The sequence below is a fragment of the Polyergus mexicanus genome, unplaced genomic scaffold (assembly GCF_030449975.1).
Source record: "Polyergus mexicanus isolate NDT 795.1 unplaced genomic scaffold, iyPolMexi1.0 SCAF_4, whole genome shotgun sequence".
In the NCBI taxonomy this organism is placed as follows: Eukaryota; Metazoa; Arthropoda; class Insecta; order Hymenoptera; family Formicidae; genus Polyergus; species Polyergus mexicanus.
Genome location: NW_027223324.1, coordinates 8,739,426 through 8,752,313, shown reverse-complemented (window position 1 = coordinate 8,752,313; position 12,888 = coordinate 8,739,426). Strand labels below are relative to the sequence as shown.

The window sequence follows — 12,888 nt, the reverse complement described above, 5'->3', positions numbered from 1 at the left end:
TTCGTCGCATGTGAGCATGTATGTATGTGATGCGTGCGTGCGTGCGAGCACACAACGCGCGCGCGCCTCCAGTTCTGTGGTAAATTACACATACGGGTTCCATTACCGGACCTCGTTACTTTGGAATCGAAAGCCTCGGCGTCTCTCCCGGCCACCGCGATGCTTCCCTGGCTCTACGAGCAATCGATATCCTTCCAATAGCGGGGACTATCAAGCATCGTTTAGTGACGCTCGCCGTTTTTCAGCCAAGGACGCGAGTGAAAGAGTTTCGCGAAGAGAAATTTTTGCAAATTCTGCGCGAAAACTGATAAAAAATTCTTGCTTATTAATCACACATGTATGTTTCCTTTAATAAATTTAAATTAGGATTATCTATTGCGTTTAATAGCACGGTGCGAAATAACGTTCACTCGCAGAAAAGTTTCTCGAGGAAAGAAAAGCATACGAGGCGTAACGGGAGAAAACGAAGGGGGAGGCTCCCTACATCCTTTACAATGCTTTAACGATGACACATTACTTCCGAGCCTTCCCAATGGTCGCAATTCCGGCTACGTTACTGTCACTTAGCGAGCCGAGTCGCGAATCTGTCTCGAAGGATACCGGCACGTAATCTCTTCTCGAGATTTACCCTGAAAGACAAAGTCTCGTACGGTATATGCCTTGATATTTATCTGCATTTTTTAATATTTGATTAATTTATCTTGAACGTAGTATGATTTCATTATCGTGAAAATGGAAAAAGAGGAGACTTAAATTAATATATAATCTATTTATTTATTTATATATTTGACATAATATTTTTCTATTATGATATAATAAAGTGAGTTACGCGCGTGCACGAAATAATTATCTTTTCGAAAGAATTTATATCTCATATTTTCTTTCTTTTATATCGCATCGGTTTCATTTTAAAAAGACAGAAATGGGAAACTATATATATATTTTTTAATAAGTTCAAAGTTGGATTTTCTTCCTTTATACCTTTTTTATGTCCTATCTTATTAATTTAATCTTATTATATTAAAAATATAAAATGTACTCTTGTTAAATTAAAGTGTTTGTTTTAAAATTAAATTAAAATAAATTAAAGAGAGTTAGATTATGAAAATTAATTTGCGGAGGAGGACCTTCTCAATGATTTACAAAAAAAAAAAAAAAACTTTTAACATTCAACATTTTGAGACAGAGCCATGAAACTTTCTTCTCTAAGTTTTTGAATTCTCAACACAATTCCAAAGTTTGTACATATAGTTTTTTAGCGTCCTGTATAAGGCGAGAGTTCTATGAAAATAGTGCTCGCATACTTTGCACACGGCCATTGCAAATTGCGAGCGATAGCCGAGGTGAGAGCATACCTGCGACGTCTCGAAGCCATTCGCGAAGTTTTTCTGAGGATAACCGTGCAACTGTGGGGAGGATAAGAGCGACGAGAAGATAAGGGTGTGGGTGAGGATACGGTCCTTAGTGGTGTTGCCCTCCTCGCCGCCTTTCTCTCTTTCTCCATCGTTTTCTCGTCGGTGCAGGCAAGTGCGACCGATGAGACGTCCGGAGGACCGGCGAACGGTTAGTTAAGGAACACGAGAAAGCACTTCTGGATCACTCTCGGCGCTCGCGTCCCTCCTCCGCGACCACCCTCTCGAATACGGAGATACGATCGACTCTCCCCATAGATATCATCTCGTGCATATAATACGTCAATTTCACACCCTCGTCGACGCGCCGCCGTGACACATGTGGCAAAAGATCTCTATTGCTCGTATTATTTCCTAACTTTAAGCAGATCGCCGTTTTCGGAGCGTTTTCGCTCTGACCAAAAGTTACTTCTTCTTTCCTCTTCGGAACGACGGAATAAAAAGACATCACATCCGATAAATAATCATACTTCTACACTTTAATCTTCAATTAAAATATTTTCGAAAAGCTTCTGGAACATATCTCATCTATTACTTTGTGGACAGCGAATCAATATTACTTAAAATTATCTTAGATATCGCGTCATTTAAAATTCTACGACGCAATTTTTTCGAAATTCTATATTTTCTCCTAGCTCTATATCTATATACTGTGGCTATTATGAGTACCGTCGAGTTATACGGAGAAATAAATCGCGAAGATTGATTCCCCGAAGAAGGATTTTCTAAGAGATTCGACGTAGAAGAGATCCTCCTCCGTCTCATCTTTTCTCGTTCTGCCACGGCGTATTTTTTAACGGCGCGCGCCTTTTTCGCACGAAACCGAACTCAGAAGCGATGCATCATAATCAGGCGGTCAACTTACTTAGTCCGGAGTGCCGCGCGCTTAAGTTAATTAGCTAATTACTAATTTTAATCGGATGACGTATGCGCATCTCGGGGGATACAAGCAAACCCTCTTAGCTGGGGATAGCTCACCTCCCCCTAACTCCTCGTATACTCTCGCACAAATGCACACATACACACGATCTCTCTCTCTCTCTCTCTCTCTCTCTCCTTCTCCTTTCGACTTCAGACTATCCCCTGTCGTATACGTCCGACAGGGCAATTCCACGGTCTAAGTAATTTAACTAAAACTTCTCGGACATTTTTTCACCATTTTCGACCGTTGGGGCTTTCTCTCTTCCTTTCTCTCTCTCTCTCTCTCTCTTTTTCTATTCTTCATTTTCGACCGAGTACGAGCGTTCGTTTGCAAACGCGTAATTTCTCAGGCTTTGTTGACCGGACGTACAAGAGCGTTTTATTCAGTAACGAGCGCTCTCGCGCGTGTAAAAGGCAACGAATGTAAAAGTAAGAACGGTCGCGTTTCGTGGAAAATCGTAGTAATTATGTCACGCTTAAACGACGAAAGAACGAAACTCCCGAAATAAGACATCTTAAAATAAGGCGAGAATTGTAGCATGTCGTATTTTTATTTGAATGATCGCGGGTATTATTAGTTAAGCCTCGAAGTTGCAATTCGAATAATAATATTTCAATTTATTAAGACACAAGTATTATACATAAGTTTTTCAAAGAACACAAGCATTACGTAAATATATTACGGTCTAAAATTAAAACCGTTAACATAAATTCTGAAATTATTGCGATATGATTCTTAATATGCATCAGTACGGATCCAGTCTCTATAACTGGCAATTAATATCAATATAGCTTTAATAACGTACTGCGTTAGAATATCTTATTATTTCTCCTATTCTTCTAAATGCGCAGCGATACAACGAGCAGAGCGATAATGTTCCGAGATTTAAAAAAAAAAAGAAAAAAAAGAAAAAAAAGAGTTCGGTTGTCGGAGAGCGCGCGCGCGAGGAGATAGTAAAATCTAGACTCGTTCCGTTAACGAGACACGGGTACGATTACAAGGGGATAACGACCGCCCTTGAAAGAACATCGGGGTTCAGACCGCTGGCCGGCTGGAATGTCGCGCGGCGCAGTCTTTTATCACCGGCCGCGCCGATAATGCGGCGTTGTTAACGCGGCTGAATCCAATATCTACACCGACAAATTGGCAACGAGCGGGTAGAGGAGGGGGAGAAGAGGAAAACAGAAAAGCCATCCGCAAACAGTTGTTATTAATAATATACAATATGTGCCGGTGGCCTCCCCTCCCTATTTGCGGCGCGTAAGCTTCGCGATATCTGTTCGCCACTTACGGCGTGCGCAGAGGAGAACCCCGGCCGCGTTCGCTAATGAGGTAGGAATTAATTAATCGGGGCTTGCGCGAGCGCGAAAACCGTGGGGGGAGATAGGAGAAAAGAGAGAAAGGGAAGATTGCAAAGAGAATGGTCCAGGATAGCCGCGGAAGAGGAAATGGAGCTGATGTACGAGTAGCGCGTTAAAGCGACTCGGTGCCCTCTTCTTTCTTGCGGATTCTCTCGATGAATCCAGACAACTCTATACGCTCCGCATATGATTCCCCAGCTCCATCGTTGAATTCGCTGCGATCGTCGATCAAAATTACGGATCTGAAACATAAATAAATACAATAAATAAATAGGGATAGCATTTGAGTTACTTGTTTTGCGAACAACTATAACAAGAATACAAAGGATAAATGAATAAGTTTTTACATAATAAAATTTTAATTTAAAAAAATTCAAGAACAAAGTTTTTTTTTTTTTCTTTTTTGTCGACGCTTTGATCATGAGAGAATCGATTTTAAAAATTAAACGGTTAATAATATCTTTTCTCTAATAATAAGCTTTGATATTCGCGTTGTTTGCCATTTTTTTTTTTTATTAGAGATGCTATAATAGATATACAATCATAACGGAACTGTACGACAAGGGGATGTCATAATTACAGGTCTATAATTGCATGGAATTATGGAGTCAGCTAGAGTCGCGCGAGCCGACCGTTCGCCGTTAGATTGCTGTTCGCGTTCGCGTTCGTATTACCTAACAATCTAGCCACGTGTCCGCGTTAACCAGAGAGATGCGTATACGGCAATTGTACCTCGGAATTGCACACAAAATGCATTCGATCCAGGACATATGTGTAAGATTCCGCGCGACGAATTTCGCGAATAATCCTTCTCTGTAATGAGAACTAGATAATAGAATATATGGTACATGGCGCGCGCGCGCGCGCTTGTGTCCGTCTTTTAATTAAATATCTCGACAATTAGTAGCACATAGATAACTAACATGCATCATTCCGACGCGTTACATCGCGTAGGAAGCTTCTATCCGTTCCGTTCCGTAATGAGGCAGATTATTCGCGCCGGCTCGACCGACAAGAAAACTAACGAAAGTGTGCATAGGAAATGGTTTGTCGTTCGCATGCCGATAGCATGGCGGCGTCCTCAAATCGAAAGATAAGTGCATCTGTCAACGACGGTCTATCCCTCCTCTTTTCCTCTTTTACTCCCTCGAGTATCGATACGTTTTTCAGCTTTGTGAATATATAGGCGTCGAAATCTATAATTTACCGGTTAATGCATATAGAAAAAAAAAAGACGGAAAAATATATCGTAATTCTAACATTTTCACTTTGCAGAGAGCATTACGTTAAGTAGTCAGCTACAAATTTATATACACAGAATGTCTCGAAATAACTTTAATTTTCTAAACACTGACGTAAAATTTTTATAAACTTTAACTGGTATTATTATAAAAGTTATTACGATATACGTACAATTGATAATTAGTAGTATAGATATCTTGAAATAAATGTGAGATAATTTGTTGCACATGGAGCTTTTATATTCAATATAACAATAAGAACGAACGATACATGATCTTTGTATAATATTTATTCTTATTCATATTAGATATTTAAAAAAATCCATGCATTTTCCTTCCATTTTACTCAGAAATATACAAGGACATATTATAAAATATTACGAGGAAGATGATAACGCTCTAGAATTAAATATATACATGAGGGCAAAAACAGCTCGTAAACGAGATATATTACTTATCATTCGTCAATTAAATGGAAAATTATTCCAAGGAGATATTTACGAATTTGGCCTAACCCAAAGATGTCCAAGTTCTCTCATGTCTCTGGTATATAAAAAAATAAAATTGTGACCGGTCAACGTCGGCACAGACAAAGATAGATAGATAGATAGAGAGAGAGAGAGAGAGAGAGAGAGAGAGAGAGAGGGAGGGAGAGCTTTCTCGCGCGAATGGCGCTTTCTTCGGGTTGGCAATCCTTCACAGTTAACGCCCCTAATCGTATTCATTAAAGTGCTCTCAATGCTTTTACACGGCTCTCAAGCTCCGCCACCACTTTCTCGCAAACGCTTCTTTCCCCGCATCTCCGTTTCTTGCCCCTTCCGCCTTACCGCCTTCGCTTTCAACGTCCAAGATTTCGAGCGGATTTCCTCTCACTTACCTCCTTGCTTCCTTTCTCTCTCTCTCTCTCTCTCTCTCTCTCTCTCTCTCTCTCTCTCTTTGTCTACAAGTTAAATAAAATCTATCTGTCTCTCCTTTTCTATTTTTCTCCTTCACCAACGCGCATTTTGCTGGGCCCTCTTGGTCCCTTCTCTCTTACCGCTCGGACCTGATCGTTCGTCAGGAGAGCTTTTAAGTTGGCAACAATGCGCGGATTTATAAACCACTGGCACCGGGCATTGTTATCGGCGAGTGATTGGAAGGCGTCGTTTCGACACTGGCCGAATACCAACCATCGGTTTGCCCGGCCCATTGTTGATCCCTTTATCTTGGAAATTCGTGGGTGCTACAGTCTCTACCTTCCGCGTACCCGCTCGCCCGTCCGTCCGTCTATCCGTCCAGGAACTCGCTAAATCACTCGGGTTTTATTGATGAACCGCGGAGGTGGAAAGGCGCGCGCCAGAGCGCGAGTCGGTATCACGGCTCCTGATAAACGGTCCATTGTAGACCGTCTTTTCTTTATGACTCCTTAGTGTGTCGCGTGCACGGTAGTTTCGACCGTTTCCTTTTCGAGACTGCCGAATCGGATTTACGCGTTCGAACGACGCCCTGATGCATATCGAGTACGGATTGATATAGCGTAGATGCACCACCAGCAAATGATCGACTGCGAGAGTCTTATTAAGATGGAGAGATGTCATTACGTTTGTAATAATATCCTATTTAAAGGAGTAGAAGCTCGTTTAATCAGAATATGATCTTTAGAATTCGAGAGAATTGTAGCTGTCGATTTAATAGCGATTAATAGAAACAGATAAACCGCAAAAATGTTTCTTTCAGATTATTTCTTTAAATTAATCTCTATACTGATCAGTATAAAATAAATAATAAAAATTAAGAAGAAAAAATCTTAATCTATTATTTATTTAAAATTTTATTTCTTTTTATTGCGAAAACATCTCAATTTTTGCTAAAAGTATATAGAAAACAGGTTCTGAACACAAGATATAGTTTCGAATAATAAGAGGAAAACATTGTCAGACAAAAGCTGCAGAGAATAGTTATATTTCTTTTTAATACTGTTCTATAATTTTTGCCCGAACGATATAATAATACTATTTTTCCGCTCGAAACTGATTCAAACGGTAATGTCGATCAAAACTGTCTTGTATTGCGAATTATTCCCCTTTCTCCTATTGAACGTTCGCGATCAGGACCGGACACTTCGAAGAAAGAAGCGTAACCGCTATCCGGAATATGTAGATGGGATTTCGAGTCCGCATTTAACCGTCTTAAATCGGCATGAACGTGTGTCGCGTCGCGCGACGCGACGCTCTCACCCTTCACCGTTTCACGTTTTCTATACCGCGGTGTAGCTTTAATACAGAGCACGTGAATGCGCGCCGATCTCACCGAATTATACGCGTCGGTGACAGTCGTCGTTACAATGGGGTATCGGGGTGAATCGCGCGTCTCCATCCTTCCCTCTTCTCCTCGGCTCGCAAGCTGACTTTCCCATGATGTGCTCGTAATCAGATCATCTCTATCCTACACACCCTACCGATACCAATACCATATACCGTACTGTATGTCACACCATATATACCCGTCTACCCTGTCCTATACTCCACCCTACCACATTATGCTGTCCGCCACACACCTCCGTCAGCTTCGCTTCCATCGCATCGGCAGCGTCGCACACGCACGCACGCACGCACGCACGCACGCACGCACGCACGCACGCACGCAATCCGCACCGTAATCCCTGCGAATTTTCTAACTAACTGCTTTTTTAGGCGCCGTTCAGTCGAATAATCGATCTAATGATCAGTCTTTGTGTTACTGAAGGGTGAATATAATAGCGAATATATATTGTATTATCGTGCGCTTTGTATTACGTGTTCGTGGTAGTTTTTACGCACAGTCTGATCTCTTTTTCAAAGTCCTGTAATCGAAACTCGAATACTTGGAGATACGATTTCAGTAGCGATAATAAATTTAAAATCTTTTTAACATAACTCTTTTAACTTTACGATATTTATATTATAATTAGTAATTATTTAATTATAGACTGTTAAATTGATTATTCTTAAAAGTCAATGTTGTAGCTTGATTTTAATCTATTGCAATATTTGCAAAATTTTATATTTCTTCTAAAATTACTACAATCCATAAATGGCATATATCTCTCGGAGTTTAATTTCTATCGCGCATAAATACCGGAGTTGCGAAGCGACGATTACAACGATTGCTCGTTCCAATTTACGGCGCATCGCGTGAATTCTTGTAGGTGCTAAAATAATATAACGCGAACACAATGCGCCGCGTACAAAGAATTATCGATTTTCAAGAGCAACCGGCACGTGTCCCGGTATTTGGGACACGTGCCGCGGATCCGTTCGATTTAAGGGAACTGCGAGAGATGCGCAACCGGAGTGAGGTATCGGTTTTCGCACGCGTCTCCGCGCTGCGTTTGCATCGTGCGTGTACATTACGCGCGTATAAATACGTTTACGTATCGACCCCGCACGCGCTGCGAGATTTCGAGGTCACCCTTCTCTCAGCCTGCCCGTGTTCGAGAGAAGCAATCTCCCATCGATCTAATCCGTAATTACGCCGCTGAAAGAGCGACCCGGGAGTCACGGACACCTCGATAACGGAGAAACCGAGTGCCCTAGTCATTTTTCAGGCGGATTGGCTTTCTCCCTACGACCAACTCTCCTCCCTCCCCCCCCCCGCTCTCTCCCCCTCCTCTTTCTCTCAGAGAGAGAGAGAGATGACATCTTTTATATTAATGCTATTAATAGAGAATTACACACCCTGCTCCTCTTCTCTCTCTATTAATAAAATATTAATTTATATGTTATATTAAACTTCAAGTTATTGATTATATATGAGTTATCGATTCTATGCTTTTTCAACTATTAATAAACAATTTTATCAAACGTAAGATGATTCAGATCGAATACGTGCCACATCTCAAATTCTATATTAATTAAAATGAATTAAATATGAGTATAAATTTTAATCGACTGCTGACATCTGCTGAACTTACAGTAATTTGAATATATTAATGCATAATATATAATATTACGCTAATAATATCGTAAAATAATATCGGCTCTGTTTTTATGTCGTTGCTATTCGAGATTTTTCGCGGATTAATTGTAATTCGTGTAATTTTATCCATAATATCCGCCCGTAACGGCCATAACGGTTTCGTGTCTAAATATATGCTCGCACGCTTCTTTGCCGTGCTAATCTGTCCCTAATCGTCTACCGACTTTGTCACGGCCGTACCGTTTTCCCCGGCGATTCAATGCGAACCACCGTGAAGGATCCGCACCCCACAACGGCTCTCTCGCAACACGACGGTAAACAACCGGCCGGGTTTTTCTTTGCACAATATGTTGCAGGACCATTACTTAGTCGTGGCAACCTCCGTTCTCGCGGGGAGAGTGGCTCTTACCTAAATAACCACTCAGTCACTCGCAGACTTAGCTAGAGAGGATGGCGGAGAAAGAGAGAAACAGAGGGTGAGTAAGTAAGAGAGAGAGAGAGAGAGAGAGAGAGAGAGAGAGAGAGAGAGAGAGAGAGCGGGCGAGGAACAGAAACGGGGAGGATAAAGGATGTGAGGCGAGGGGCAAGCGAGCAGCCCAAGCGGGCGGAGGTGGCCCCGATACTATTACGTGATGTAAGAGTAACCGAGCATCCAGAAACCACCCCGTCAGATTAACGAGGCCATTCTCCGATTGATTTCTCGAGGAGCGCGCTTCGACTGTTAACTTCTATATCGCACTCGCGAAGGTGGAACGACTGACTGGCTTTTTTGCGCGTTCCGATATACAGGGTGATATTTGAACCCGAAACGGTGGATTTTCAACCGTTAAATGAATTATTTGATGAATTTTAAATTGACATCTCTTTCTTATACGAGAATATTATTATTGTTATTGTTAGTATTATTTTATTACCGACACAATATATATTGATTTTATATTCTATGATAAATTATTCTCGAATCGTTAAAAGAAAGCGCGAAATAAATAATGCAATATGTATATAGATAATACAATAACAAAATAACACATTATATGAAAAGTAGAGAGATTATCCAGTAATAATAATGATTTTAAATTCTATATATAAAGGAAATAGATGTGTATATTATATACTCGGACAAGAAAGAAAAATCTCATAGATGTTGAAAAATTCCAATCATTTAATAGCGTTTATGATATGTGAAAGAACATTGAAAAATAATTAAATACGAGTGAAAGAAATATCTTCTATTAAATTAACACATTCGGGATTCAAATGGATGTCAAAATTTTTCGTTCTTTAATGTATTCGAAATAATTTTCATGCTGATAAAAATCTATTTTTCGTTGCGAAATGTTAAAATTAAAAAAAAATTATAACATTTTTATATATAATAAAGATATCGACAACATAATGCAACGTACATCGCAGCAAAAGGATAAATCATGATGAGGTGTCTCGATTCGCCGATTTCGCGAAAACGACGTAACGCAGCACGCGAAATGCATCGAGTGACGTTATTCACGCCACAGGGAAGCGGAATTCGAGACACAGGGGGGGAGGGGGGAGGGGGCCGGGAGATCGTGCGAAAGGAGGGCGAGACGATGAGATGAGACGAGACGAGACGAGACACGTAATGGCATGTCGGAGTTAACCCGTTGATAACCATCGGCTATAATTAACTCGGGCGAACCGGTGAACGAGCCTCGAACCCGCTAACTTCACCGAGCCGCAACTATGAGTTTACGATATACACGCAATACATTTGTGTATATGTATATGTATACGCGCGCGCGTGTGTATCGGGATTTCTTGCCCTTTCGGCGATCGCGGAAGGTCCTTGAGGAGGTCGCGTTGCGCGCCTTGCAACCCTCAGCGAAGAGGAGCCTGTAACGACTGTAATCAGAATTACGTTCAAGTGCACTGTGCGCAGAGTACGATAATGTCTGTTTTACGACCGGATGGCTTCGCTAACCGATGATAATACGTTACTCGCGCATGGATGAAATCATCCATTAAAACCGGAGAGCGAGAGATGTTATTATATTCACAGAGAAAGAGAGAGAGAGAGAGAGAAAATTCTCAGAATATAGAAGATCTCGGGGCGTCGAAATTATTTATGCAAAAATGATAGTTACATAAGCAATTATTCGTGAATTTAAATTTATGAAATATACTTTAGTTGTTTGTATATGTGCAATTCATTCTGTGCATTAAATATAAAAAATATATTTTTGTAGAGGAGGAGAAGTGAATATTTTTTATATTATAAATATTTTTTATTTTATCTTATACAATCGATTAAATATACGAGGGAATTAATAAACAATATTTTGAATATAATTAAACAAAATAATTAAACGCGATAAGATTTGTCCTATTTTATATATTTTATAATGCGAATAATGTGAGATAGAAACGTGGGATAAAAAACTGTTATTCGACGAGCGAATTAAATGAGGAAATTTATTTGCGGATATCAGCTGACTTCTTCCATGGATTGCATACAGTAGGAAACCAGGTGGAAATAATTAACAAATCACATTTGACAACTGGATGGCGACAACTGAATTTGCAATTGAATCCGCAATTTTCGTTAAGCAGCATTTTCGTTTTTCCCCCTTTTTCCCCCTTTTTCCCGCTCGCCTCGATTAAAGGGAGTTGCTCGCCGCTAAGAGGAAGGAAGGCTACGCCGCGCCGCGCCGCGCCGCGCAATCATCGGCCAGTCTTTTAATTTCCTATATCAGCGGGGGAGAGAGCATGTGTACACATGAATTTGGTGAACTGGTGTGCGAACAAACGTACGTGAGCGACGTGAGGATCAGTGGCGGATGTATGACAAACGGTGCCCGAGGCCTCGCATTACATCGGATGAAGCCAGAGTTCTCGGTTTTATTGTACGATTTTTGACGATCTTTTTAATTTTAAATCGTCTTAAAAAGGAAAGAAAGTATCCGTTATTAGAAATTGATCAGTTTATTCAATAGAGATGTACGGATTACACCCCGCAGATTATATAATATATATGCGCGTCTAGGGTGTCAAATTGTCATGATCCGCCACTGATGTGAGGTGAGGACGAAAGATCGACGGAGGAGAAAAGGAAGCGGGATAGCAGTGAACGAGATGGAAAGGGTCAGATGAGGTAGCAATGAAGGAGAGCGAGATAGGAAGGGAAAGTGAAGGGTAAGGAGAGGAAGAGAGAGAAGGAACGATGGCTCGTGCGGGAGGGTCGGCACCGAGTGGTAATTGGCTGTCGGTGCTTCCCAGTCCTACCAACCGCCCAACAACCCCGAGAGATTGGTATCGCTTATAATTAACTTCTCCGTGCCACGAAGCCACCGTTTCCATCGGCGTCCATGAAGGAGGAGGAGAAGAAGGTAGCTGGAAAATACAAAAGTATAGAAGGTCGTGGATTCGCGCTGGGGTGCGAGGAAGTTGCCTTGTATAGGAGGGTGAATGAGTGTTTCTGGACGGTCCGGAAGTCCGAAAGATGACTGGTAGCCGGATATCCGCAGAATCTCGGTTTTCTCGACGTATTCGTGACACGTAGGGGGTGTTTAGGAAGAAAAGTATAAGTTAGAAATTCATTGGCGGTGAGTCATCGAATGAATGTTTGAATATAAATTTTCAGTTATTGAATGTTCTTCATTCGATTCGATAATACAACGCGCGTGAAAAAGATTAACATAAATCTTGTAGCAATTTATTGTTTAAATTTTCTTAATAATCTTTACATATTTTACACTTTTTCTTCATACTATATAGCAAAAATGATATAAATAATAAGATTAGTATAATTAACATAAATAACATTTAAAAACAAGATTATATTTTTTTAAATTTAAAACAAATCTAAAATCATCGTTGCATCTTCAAGTCATTAATATATACGTATGTGTGAGTTTTAAATCAATATTTTATTATAAGAAAATAATAATTTAGCAAACAGAGATATATAATTATTTACAAAATTTTTCAGAATAACTTTAATTTTTATAAAAATATTCTATTATAAACTATGTACACATATA

At 40.4% G+C, this 12,888-nt stretch overlaps 1 long non-coding RNA gene across 1 annotated transcript in view; it reads right to left on the bottom strand.

Annotated features, from left to right (window-relative positions):
* Positions 1-1,010: 1,010 nt before the first annotated feature.
* LOC138932393 (uncharacterized) overlaps positions 1,011-12,888 on the bottom strand; it is a 200,257-nt gene continuing 188,379 nt past the window's right edge. The window contains exon 6 of the long non-coding RNA XR_011446767.1: positions 1,011-3,937. This is a non-coding gene — a long non-coding RNA (uncharacterized lncRNA). The remainder of the gene's footprint in view (positions 3,938-12,888) is intronic.